Here is a 12,833-nt window from a genome sequence, read left to right on the forward strand (position 1 = left end):
GGAGCTAGGGGGGAGGCGGCCGGCCAGGAGGAGGGCGCGCCAAGGGGGGAGTCCTACTCCCACCGGGAGTAGGACTCATCCTTTCCTAGTAGGAGTAGGAGAAGGGGGAAGGAAAGGGGGGTGCCACCCCCCTCCTTGTTCGATTCGGACTAGAGGGGGAGGGGCGTGTGGCCTGCCCTGGCCGCCCCTCCTCTTCTCCACTAATGCGCAATAGGCCCATTGTACTCCCCGAGGGATTCTGGTAACCCCCCGGTACTCCGGTATATGTCCGAAACCTCCCGAAACACTTTCGTTGTCCGAACATAGTCGTCCAATATATCGATCTTTACGTCTCAACCATTTGGAGACTCCTCGTCATTTCCGTGATCATATCGGGACTCCGAACTACCTTCTGCACAACAAAACACAAAAACTCATAATATCGATCGTCACAGAACTTTAAGCATGCGGACCCTACTGGTTCGAGAACTATGTAGACATGAGCGAGACATGTTTCCGGTCAATAACCAATAGCAGAACCTGGATGCTCATATTGGTTCCTACATATTCTACGAAGATCTTTATCGGTCAAACCGCATAACAACATACATTGTTCCCTTTGTCATCGGTATGTTACTTTCCCGAGATTCGATCGTCGGTATCTTAATACCTAGCTCAATCTCGTTACCGGCAAGTCTCTTTACTCGTTCCGTAATACATCATCCCGCAACTAACTCATTAGTCACATTGCTTGCAAGGCTTATTGTGATGTGCATTACCGAGAGGGCCCAGAGATACCTCTCTGACAATCGGAGTGACAAATCCTAATCTCGATCTATGCCAACTCAACAAACATCATCAGAGACACCTGTAGAGCACCTTTATAATCACCCAGTTACATTGTGACGTTTGGTAGCACACAAAGTGTTCCTCCGGTATTCGGGAGTTGCATAATCTCATAGTCACAGGAACATGTATAAGTCATGGAGAAAGCAATAGCAGTAAACTAAACGATCAAGTGCTAAGCTAACGGAATGGGTCAAGTCAACCACATCATTCTCCTAATGATGTGATCCCGTTAATCAAATGACAACTCATGTCCATGGCTAGAAAACTTAACTATCATTGATTAACGACCTAGTCAAGTAGAGGCATACTAGTGACACTATGTTTGTCTATGTATTCACACATGTATTATGTTTTCGGTTAATACAATTCTAGCATGAATAATAAACATTTATCATGATATGAGGAAATAAATAATAACTTTATTATTGCCTCTAGGGCATATTTCCTTCAGTCTCCCACTTGCACTAGAGTCAATAATCTAGATTACACAGTAATGATTCTAACACCCATGGAGTCTCGGTGCTGATCATGTTTTGCTCGTGAGAGAGGCTTAGTCAACGGGTCTGCAATATTCAGATCCGTATGTATCTTGCAAATCTCTATGTCTCCCACCTAGACTCGATCCTGGATGGAATTGAAGCGTCTCTTGATGTGCTTGGTTCTCTTGTGAAATCTGGATTCCTTTGCCAAGGCAATTGCACCAGTGTTGTCACAAAAGATTTTCATTGGACCCGATGCACTAGGTATGACACTTAGATCGGATATGAACTCCTTCATCCAGACTCCTTCATTTGCTGCTTCCGAGGCAGCTATGTACTCCGCTTCACACGTAGATCCCGCCACGACGCTTTGTTTAGAACTGCACCAACTGACAGCTCACCGTTCAATATAAACACGTATCCGGTTTGCGATTTAGAATCGTCCGGATCAGTGTCAAAGCTTGCATCGATGTAACCATTTACGTTGAGCTCTTTGTCACCTCCATAAACGAGAAACATATCCTTAGTCCTCTTTAGGTACTTCAGAATGTTCTTGACCGCTGTCCAGTGATCCACTCCTGGATTACTTTGGTACCTCCCTACTAAACTAATAGCAAGGCACACATCAGGTCTGGTACACATCATGGCATACATGATAGAGCCTATGGTTGAAGCATAGGGAACACTTTTCATTTTCTCTCTATCTTCTGCAGTGGTCGGGCATTGAGTCTTACTCAACTTCACACCTTGTAATACAGGCAAGAATCCTTTCTTAGCCTGATCCATTTTGAACTTCTTCAAAACTTTGTCAAGGTATGTGCTTTGTGAAAGTCCAATTAAGCGTCTTGATCTATCTCTATAGATCTTGATGCCCAATATGTAAGCAGCTTCACCGAGGTCTTTCATTGAAAAACTCTTATTCAAGTATCCTTTTATGCTATCCAGAAATTCTATATCATTTCCAATCAACAATATGTCATCCACACATAATATTAGAAATGCTACAGATCTCCCACTCACTTTCTTGTAAATACAGGCTTCTCCAAAAGTCTGTATAAAACCATATGCTTTTATCACACTATCAAAACGTTTATTCCAACTCCGAGAGGCTTGCACCGGTCCATAAATGGATCGCTGGAGCTTGCACACTTTGTTAGCACCCTTTGGATCGATAAAACCTTCAGGTTGCATCATATACAACTCTTCTTCCAGAAAACCATTCAGGAATGCAGTCTTTACATCCATTTGCCAAATACATAATCATAGAACGCGGCAATTGCTAACATGATTCGGACGGACTTAAGCATCGCTACGGGTGAGAAGGTCTCATCGTAGTCAACTCCTTGAACTTGTCGAAAACCTTTCACAAAAAGTCGAGCTTTGTAGACAGTAACATTTCCATCAGCGTCTGTCTTCTTCTTGAAGATCCATTTATTCTCGATGGATTGCCGATCATCGGGCAAGTCAACCAAAGTACATACTTTGTTCTCATACATGGATCCCATCTCAGATTTCATGGCCTCAAGCCATTTTGCGGAATCTGGGCTCATCATCGCTTCCTTATAGTTCGTAGGTTTGTCATGGTCTAGTAACATGACCTCCAGAACAGGATTACCGTACCACTCTGGTGCAGATCTCACTCTGGTTGACCTACGAGGTTTGGTAGTAACTTGATCTGAAGTTTCATGATCATCATCATTAGCTTCCTCACTAATTGGTGTAGGTGTCACAGGAACCAGTTTCTCTGATGAACTACTTTCCAATAAGGGAGCAGGTACAGTTACCTCATCAAGTTCTACTTTCCTCCCACTCACTTCTTTCGAGAGAAACTCCTTCTCTAGAAAGGATCCATTCTTAGAAACGAAAGTCTTGCCTTCGGATCTGTGATAGAAGGTGTACCCAACTGTCTCTTTTGGGTATCCTATGAAGACACATTTCTCCGATTTGGGTTCGAGCTTGTCAGGTTGAAGCTTTTTCACATAAGCATCGCAGCCCCAAACTTTAAGAAACGACAACTTTGGTTTCTTGCCAAACCACAGTTCATAAGGCGTCGTCTCAACGGATTTCGATGGTGCCCTATTTAACGTGAATGCAGCCGTCTCTAAAGCATAACCCCAAAATGATAGCGGTAAATCAGTAAGAGACATCATAGATCGCACCATATCTAGTAAAGTTTCATTACGACGTTCGGACACACCATTACGTTGTGGTGTTCCGGGTGGCGTGAGTTGCGAAACTATTCCACATTGTTTCAAATGTAGACCAAACTCGTAACTGAAATATTCTCCTCCACGATCAGATCGTAGAAACTTTATTTTCTTGTTACGATGATTTTCCACTTCACTCTGAAATTCTTTGAACTTTTCAAATGTTTCAGACTTATGTTTCATTAAGTAGATATACCCATATCTGCTCAAATCATCTGTGAAGGTGAGAAAATAACGATACCCGCAGCAAGCCTCAGTATACATCGGACCACATACATCAGTATGTATGATTTCCAATAAATTTGTTGCTCGCTCCATTGTTCCGGAGAACGGTGTTTTAGTCATCTTGCCCATGAGGCATGGTTCGCAAGTACCAAGTGATTCATAATCAAGTGATTCTAGAAGTCCATCAGTATGGAGTTTCTTCATGCGCTTTACACCAATATGACCCGAACGGCAGTGCCACAAATAAGTTGCACTATCATTATCAACTCTGCATCTTTTGGTTTCAACATTATGAATATGTGTATCACTACTATCAAGATTCAACACAAATATACCACTCTTCAAGGGTGCATGACCATAAAAGATATTACTCATATAAATAGAACAACCATTATTCTCAGATTTAAATGAATAACCGTCTCGCATCAAACAAGATCCAGATAGAATGTTCATGCTTAACGCTGGCACCAAATAACAATTATTCAGGTCTAAAACTAATCCCGAAGGTAGATGTAGAGGTAGCGTGCCGATGGCAATCACATCGACTTTGGAACCATTTCCCACGCGCATCGTCACCTCGTCCTTAGCCAGTCTTCGCTTAACCCGTAGTCCCTGTTTCGAGTTGCAAATATTAGCAACAGAACCAGTATCAAATACCCAGGTGCTACTGCGAGCTCTAGTAAGGTACACATCAATAACATGTATATCACATATACCTTTGTTCACCTTGCCATCCTTCTTATCCGCCAAATACTTGGGGCAGTTCCGCTTCCAGTGACCAGTCTGTTTGCAGTAGAAGCACTCAATCTCAGGCTTAGGTCCAGACTTGGGTTTCTTCTCTTGAGTAGCAACTTGCTTGCTGTTCTTCTTGAAGTTCCCCTTCTTCTTCCCTTTACCCTTTTTCTTGAAACTGGTGGTCTTGTTGACCATCAACACTTGATGCTCCTTCTTGATTTCTACCTCCGCAGCCTTTAGCATTGCGAAGAGCTCGGGAATTGTCTTATCCATCCCTTGCATATTATAGTTCATCACGAAGCTCTTGTAGCTTGGTGGCAGTGATTGAAGAATTATGTCAATGACGCTATCATCCGGAAGATTAACTCCCAGTTGAATCAAGTGATTGTTATACCCAAACATTCTAAGTATATGCTCACTGACAAAACTATTCTCCTCCATCTTACAGCTGTAGAACTTATTGGGGACTTCATATCTCTCAATCCGGGCATTTGCTTGAAATATTAACTTCAACTACTGGAACATCTCATATGCTCCATGACGTTCAAAACGTCGTCGAAGTCCCGGTTCTAGGCCGTAAAGCATGGCACACTGAACTATCGAGTAGTCATCAGCTTTGCTTTGCCAGACGTTCATAACATCTGGTTCAGCTCCTGCAGCAGGTTTGGCACCTAGCGGTGCTTCCAGGACGTAATTCTTCTGTGCAGCAATGAGGATAATCCTCAAGTTACGGACCCAGTCTGTATAATTGCTACCATCATCTTTCAACTTTGGTTTCTCAAGGAACGCATTAAATTTCAACGGAACAACAACACGGGCCATCTATCTACAACAACATAGACAAGCAAAATACTATCAGGTAATAAGTTCATGATAAATTTAAGTTCAATTAATCATATTACTGAAGAACTCCCACTTAGATAGACATCCCTCTAATCATCTAAGTGATCACGTGATCCATATCAACTAAACCATAACCGATCATCACGTGAGATGGAGTAGTTTTCAATGGTGAACATCACTATGTTGATCATATCTACTATATGATTCACGCTCGAGCTTTCGGTCTCAGTGTTCCGAGGCCATATCTGCATATGCTAGGCTCGTCAAGTTTAACCCGAGTATTCTGCGTGTGCAAAACTGTCTTACACCCATTGTAGATGAACGTTGAGCTTATCACACCCGATCATCACGTGGTGTCTCGGCACGACGAACTTTGGCAACGGTGCATACTCAGGGAGAACACTTTTACCTTGAAATTTAGTGAGAGATCATCTTATAATGCTACCGTCAAACAAAGCAGAATAAGATGCATAAAGGATAAACATCACATGCAATCAATATAAGTGATATGATATGGCCATCATCATCTTGTGCCTTTGATCTCCATCTCCAAAGCACCGTCATGATCACCATCGTCACCGGCTCGACACCTGGATCTCCATCGTAGCATCGTTGTCGTCTCGCCAACAATTGCTTCTACGACTATTGCTACCGCTTAGTGATAAAGTAAAGCAATTACAGGGCGATTGCATTGCATACAATAAAGCGACAACCATATGGCTCCTGCCAGTTGCCGATAACTCCGTTACAAAACATGATCATCTCATACAATAAATATAGCATCATGCCTTGACCATCTCACATCACAACATGCCCTGCAAAAACAAGTTAGACGTCCTCTACTTTGTTGTTGCAAGTTTTACGTGGCTGCTACAGGCTGAGCAAGAACCGTTCTTACCTACGCATCAAAACCACAACGATAGTTTGTCAAGTTAGTGTTGTTTTAACCTTCTCAAGGACCGGGCGTAGCCACACTCGGTTCAACTAAAGTTGGAGAAACTGACACCCGCCAGCCACCTGTGTGCAAAGCACGTCAGTAGAACCAGTCTCGCATAAGCGTACGCGTAATGTCGATCCGGCCGCTTCATCCAACAATACCGCCAAACCAAAGTATAACATGCTGGTAAGCAGTATGACTTGTATCGCCCACAACTCACTTGTGTTCTACTCGTGCATATAACATCTACGCATAAAACCTGGCTCGGATGCCACTGTTTGGGAACGTACTAATTTCAAAAAAATCCTACGCACACGCAAGATCATGGTGATGCATAGCAACGAGAGGGGAGAGTGTCGTCTACGGACCCTCGTAGACCGTAAGTGGAAGCGTTATAACAACGCGGTTGATGTAGTCGTACGTCTTCACGATCGACCGATCCTCAGCACCGAACGTACGACACCTCCGTGTTCAGCACACGTTCAGCTCGGTGACGTCCCGCGAACTCACGATCCAGTAGAGCTTCCGGGAAGATCTTCGTCAGCACGACGGCGTGGTGATGGTGATGATGATGCTACCGACGCAGGGCTTCGCCTAAGCACCGCTACGATATGACCGAGGTGGATTATGGTGGAGGGGGGCACCGCACACGGCTAAGAGATCAGCAGATCAATTGTTGTGTCTATGGGGTGCCCCCTTGCCCCCGTATATAAAGGAGCTAGGGAGAGGCGGCCGGCCAGGAGGAGGGCGCGCCAACAGGGGAGTCCTACTCCCACCGGGAGTAGGACTCCTCCTTTCCTAGTAGGAGTAGGAGAAGGGGGGAGGAGGAGAGAGAGAGGGGAAGGAAAGGGGGCGCCACCCCCCCCCCCTCCTTTACCAATTCAGACTAGAGGGGGAGGGGGCGCGCGGCCTGCCCTGGCCGCCCCTCCTCTTCTCCACTAAGGCGCAATAGGCCCATTATACTCCCCGGGGGGTTCCGGTAACCCCCCGGTACTCCGGTATATGTCCGAAACCTCTCGAAACACTTCTGGTGTCCGAACATAGTCGTCCAATATATCAATCTTTACGTCTCAACCATTTCAAGACTCCTCGTCATGTCCGTGATCATATCCGGGACTCCGAACTACTTTCGGCACATCAAAACACAAAAACTCATAATACCGATCGTCACAGAACTTTAAGCGTGCGGACCCTACGGGTTCGAGAACTATGTAGACATGACCGAGACATGTTTCCGGTCAATAACCAATAGCGGAACCTGGATGCTCATATTGGTTCCTACATATTCTACGAAGATCTTTATCGGTCAAACCGCATAACAACATACGTTGTTCCCTTTGTCATTGGTATGTTACTTGCCCGAGATTCGATCCTCCGTATCTTAATACCTAGCTCAATCTCGTTACCGGCAAGTGTCTTTACTCGTTCCGTAATACATCATCCCGCAAATAACTCATTAGTCACATTGCTTGCAAGGCTTATTGTGATGTGCATTACCAAGAGGGCCCAGAGATACCTCTCCGACAATCGGAGTGACAAATCCTAATCTCGATCTACGCCAACTCAACAAACATCATTGGAGACACCTGTAGAGCACCTTTATAATCATCCAGTTACGTTGTGAAGTTTGGTAGCACACAAAGTGTTCCTCCGGTATTCGGGAGTTGCATAATCTCATAGTCACAGGAACATGTATAAGTCACGGAGAAAGCAATAGCAGTAAACTAAACGATCAAGTGCTAAGCTAACGGAATGGGTCAAGTCAATCACATCATTATCATAATGATGTGATCCCGTTAATCTAATGACAACTTATGTCCATGGCTAGGAAACTTAACTATCATTGATTAACGAGCTAGTCAAGTAGAGGCATACTAGTGACACTATGTTTGTCTATGTATTCAGACATGTATTATGTTTCCGGTTAATACAATTCTAGCATGAATAATAAACATTTATCATGATATGAGGAAATAAATAATAACTTTATTATTGCCTCTAGGGCATATGTCCTTCAACAACTGGCAAAGGTTTTCACCCAGGAATGAGAGGGGAGGGAGAGGGGATCAAACCTCGACGGCGCCTCCGAGAAGGGGAACGCGCCATGACTGAAAACAACTGGCCAAAAATTTCTCCCGGTCCGAGCTCGCAACTCCGGCAACCCCACCTTCAACGGATCCGGCGACCGACGCCCGGCCCGACCCAGATCCAACGGGGAAAAGGCGAGGGAAGGGGGAGGAAGAAGACCTCCAGATCTGACGCGCAGCCAGGGGCACAAGGCCACCCGCCTCGACCATCGCCCAATGCCTCCACCACTCGCCGTCCGCACGGCCAAGTGGGGAAGAGGAGCACCAGCGAACGCCACTCGCCGCGAAGGAGGCGTCGTCGAACCACCCGAGGCCGCCGCCTTGGCTACAGGGGCCCTCCGCGTGGAGACGGAGCAGCACAGCCTCGCCACCACCTTCCTTGGCAGCAGGGCCCTCATGTCAGCGTCACTGGGCTGCCCAGTCAGCATGTTGACTGGGTCAACCCAGTCAACGGGGCCCGTGGGGCCCGATGTCAGTGACCCGGAGGTGGGCGTGGCCGTGCCATGTCAGCGCCGTCGCCGGAGCAACGCCGGCGAGGCGAAACGCGGCGGCGCGACCACGGGGTTCGTCGAAAAAAGACTTCAGGGCACGGGGAAGAGCGTGGCTAGGCGCGTTCGCACGGGCACTTGACCACGCGTCGAATGGTGGTGGCCGGAGCGGCTGGTGTGGCCGAAGCTGGGAGCTATGGCGTCGCCAGCGGCGACGCGCTCGGGCGAGCTACGGCGAAGGCAATGCGGTGCATTCGTGAGCGAATGAGAGGATGGGCAAGGCGTACGCGTTGCGGCGAGGCCAACGGTCGCGAGCCCGTGACCATTTGGTCACCGAAAGCACGCTGGCGGCGAGCGGAGGCGGCGAGGCGTTCGGGCGTTCGTCGAGGCAGGTGCTAAGGGGCATGGGGAGGGAAGCAAGTGGCATGGGCGGCTTCAGCGAGCGGTCCTGATCACGCTCGTGTGCTCGGGTGAGCATGACGATGCCCACAGCAACGGCGGTGAGATTTTTATCCGTGGTACCGATAGGTGGTGCTATCGTACATCCACGTTGATGGAGACTTCAACCCACGAAGGGTAATGGTTGCGCGAGTCCACGGAGGGCTCCACCCACGAAGGGTCCACGAAGAAGCAACCTTGTCTATCCCACCATGGCCGTCGCCCACGAAGGACTTGCCTCACTCGGGTAGATCTTCACGAAGTAGGCGATCTCCTTGCCCTTACAAACTCCTTGGTTCAACTCCACAATCTTGACGGAGGCTCCCAAGTGACACCTAGCCAATCTAGGAGACACCACTCTCCAAGAAGTAACAAATGGTGTGTTGATGATGAACTCCTTGCTCTTGTGCTTCAAATGATAGTCTCCCCAACACTCAACTCTCTCTCATAGGTTGGATTTGGTAGAAAGATGATTTGAGTGGAAAGCAACTTGGGGAAGGCTAGAGATCAAGATTTATGTGGTTGGAATGGAATATCTTGACCTCAACACAAGTGTAGGTGGTTCTCTCTCAGAAAATGTATGTTGGAAGTGTAGGCATGTTTTGATGGCTCTCTCCACGAATGAAGAGTGGGTGGAGGGGTATATATAGCCTCCACACAAAATCTAACCGTTACACACAATTTACCAAACTCGGTGGGACCGAATCGTTAAACTCAGTCAGACCGATTTAGTTCATAATGTGACCGTTAAGATTTTCGGTGGGACCGACACGTCAACTCGGTGAGACTGATTTTTTTAGGGTTAGGGCATAACATAATCTCGGTGAGACCGATTACACAAACTCGGTGAGACCGATTTTGGTAATAGACAAACAGAGAGTTGGCCAGGCAAACTCGGTGGGACCGATTCGCTCATCTCGGTTGGACCGAAACGTTACGAAGGGGTGACCGAGTGTTTGCATTGCAATCTCGGTGGGACCGATTGCAAATTTCGGTGAGACCGAAATTATTGCAAATAGGTAACAGAGAGTTTGCAATCCCATCTCGGTGATACCGAGATCCCTATCGGTGAGACCGAATTGATTAGGGTTTCTCACAGTGGCTATGTCAAGAGAACTCGGTGGCGCCGGATAGAAAGATTCGGTGGGGCCGAGTTTGACTTTTGGTTTGGGACATATGTGGATGTGAGAAAGTGGTTGAGGGCTTTGGAGCATATCACTAAGCACTTTGAGCAAGCAAGCCATTAAGCAACACCTCATCCCCTCTTAATAGTATTGGCTTTCCTATGGACTCACTGTGATCTTGGATCACTAAAATAGAAAAAGTAGAGTCCTGAGCTTTGAGCTTGAGCCAATCCTTTGTCCTCGGCAACTTGAAGAGGTTCCACATCCTCTAGTCCATGCCACTTCATTATTGAACTTATCTAAAACATACTAGGTAGAAGCATTAGTCCAACAAGAGATATGTTGACATTAATTGCCAAAACCACCCAGGGAGCACTTGTGCTTTCAGTACGTCTTCACGATCGACCGATCCTCAGCACCAAACGCACGTCACCTCCGTGTTCAGCACACGTTCAGCTCGGTGACGTCCCGCGAACTCACGATCCAGCAGAGCTTTCGGGAAGAGCTTCGTCAGCACGATGGCCTGGTGATGGTGATGATGATGCTACCGATGCAGGGCTTCGCCTAAGCACCACTACGATATGACCGAGGTGGATTATGGTGGAGGGGGGCACCGCACACGGCTAAGAGATCAACATATCAATTGTTGTGTCTATGGGGTGCCCCCCTGCCCCCGTATATAAAGGAGCTAGGAGAGGCGGCCGGCCTGGAGGAGGGCGCGCCAAGGGGGAGTCCTACTCCCACCGGGAGTAGGACTCCTCCTTTCCTAGTAGGAGTAGGAGAAGGGGGAAGGAAAGGGGGGCGCCACCCCCCCTCCTTGTTCAATTCGGAATAGAGGGGGAGGGGGCGTGCGGCCTGCCCTGGCCGCCCCTCCTCTTCTCCACTAATGCCCAATAGGACCATTATACTCCCCGGGGAATTCTGGTAACCCCCCGGTACTCCGGTATATGTCCGAAACCTCCCGAAACACTTTCAGTGTCCGAACATAGTCGTCCAATATATCGATCTTTACGTCTCGACCATTTCGAGACTCCTCGTCATTTCCGTGATCATATCCGGGACTCCGAACTACCTTCTGCACAACAAAACACAAAAACTCATAATACCGATCGTCACCGAACGTTCAGCGTGCGGACCCTACGGGTTCGAGAACTATGTAGACATGACCGAGACTCACTTCCGGTTAATAACCAATAGCGGAACCTGGATTCTCATATTGGTTCCTACATATTCTACGAAGATCTTTATCGGTCAAACCGCATAACAACATACGTTGTTCCCTTTGTCATCGGTATGTTCCTTGCCCGAGATTCGATCGTCGGTATCTTAATACCTAGCTCAATCTCGTTACCGGCAAGTCTCTTTACTCGTTCCGTAATACATCATCCCGCAACTAACTCATTAGTCACATTGCTTGCAAGGCTTATTGTGAAGTGCATTACCGAGAGGGCCCAGAGATACCTCTCCGACAATCGGAGTGACAAATCCTATTCTCGATCTATGCCAACTCAACAAACATCATCAGAGACACCTATAGAGCACCTTTATAATCACCCAGTTACGTTGTGACATTTGGTAGCACACAAAGTGTTCCTCCGGTATTCGGGAGTTGCATAATCTCATAGTCACAGGAACATGTATAAGTCACGGAGAAAGCAATAGCAGTAAACTAAACGATCAAGTGCTAAGCTAACGGAATGGGTCAAGTCAATCACATCATTATCTTAATGATGTGATCCTGTTATTCAAATGACAACTCATGTCCATGGCTAGGAATCTTAACCATCACTGATTAACGAGCTAGTCAAGTAGAGGCATACTAGTGACACTATGTTTGTCTATGTATTCACAAGTATTATGTTTCCGGTTAATACAATTCTAGCATGAATAATAAACATTTATCATGATATGAGGAAATAAATAATAACTTTATTATTGCCTCTAGGGCATATTTCCTTCAACAACTGGCAAAGGTTTTCACCCGGGAATGAGAGGGGAGGGAGAGGGGATCAAACCTCGACGGCGCCTCCGAGAAGGGGAACGCGCCATGACCGGAAACAACTGGCCAAAAATTTCTCCCGGTCCGAGCTCGCAACTCCGGCAACCCCACCTTCAACGGATCCGGCGACCGACGCCCGGCACGACCCAGATCCAACGGGGAAAAGGCGAGGGAAGGGGGAGGAAGAAGACCTCCAGATCTGACGTGCAGCCAGGGGCACAAGGCCACCCGCCTCGACCATCGCCCAATGCCTCCACCACTCACCGTCCGCACGGCCAAGTGGGGAAGAGGAGCACCAGCGAACGCCACTCGCCGCGAAGGAGGCACCGTCGAACCACCCGAGGCCGCCGCCTCGGCTACAGGGGCCCTTCGCGTGGAGACGGAGCATCACGGCCTCGCCGCCACCTTCCTTGGCAGCCGCGCGGACTTCGCCGGCGGCCCCT

This window comes from Triticum aestivum, chromosome 3D, assembly GCF_018294505.1.
Source record: "Triticum aestivum cultivar Chinese Spring chromosome 3D, IWGSC CS RefSeq v2.1, whole genome shotgun sequence".
NCBI classification, from domain to species: domain Eukaryota; kingdom Viridiplantae; phylum Streptophyta; class Magnoliopsida; order Poales; family Poaceae; genus Triticum; species Triticum aestivum.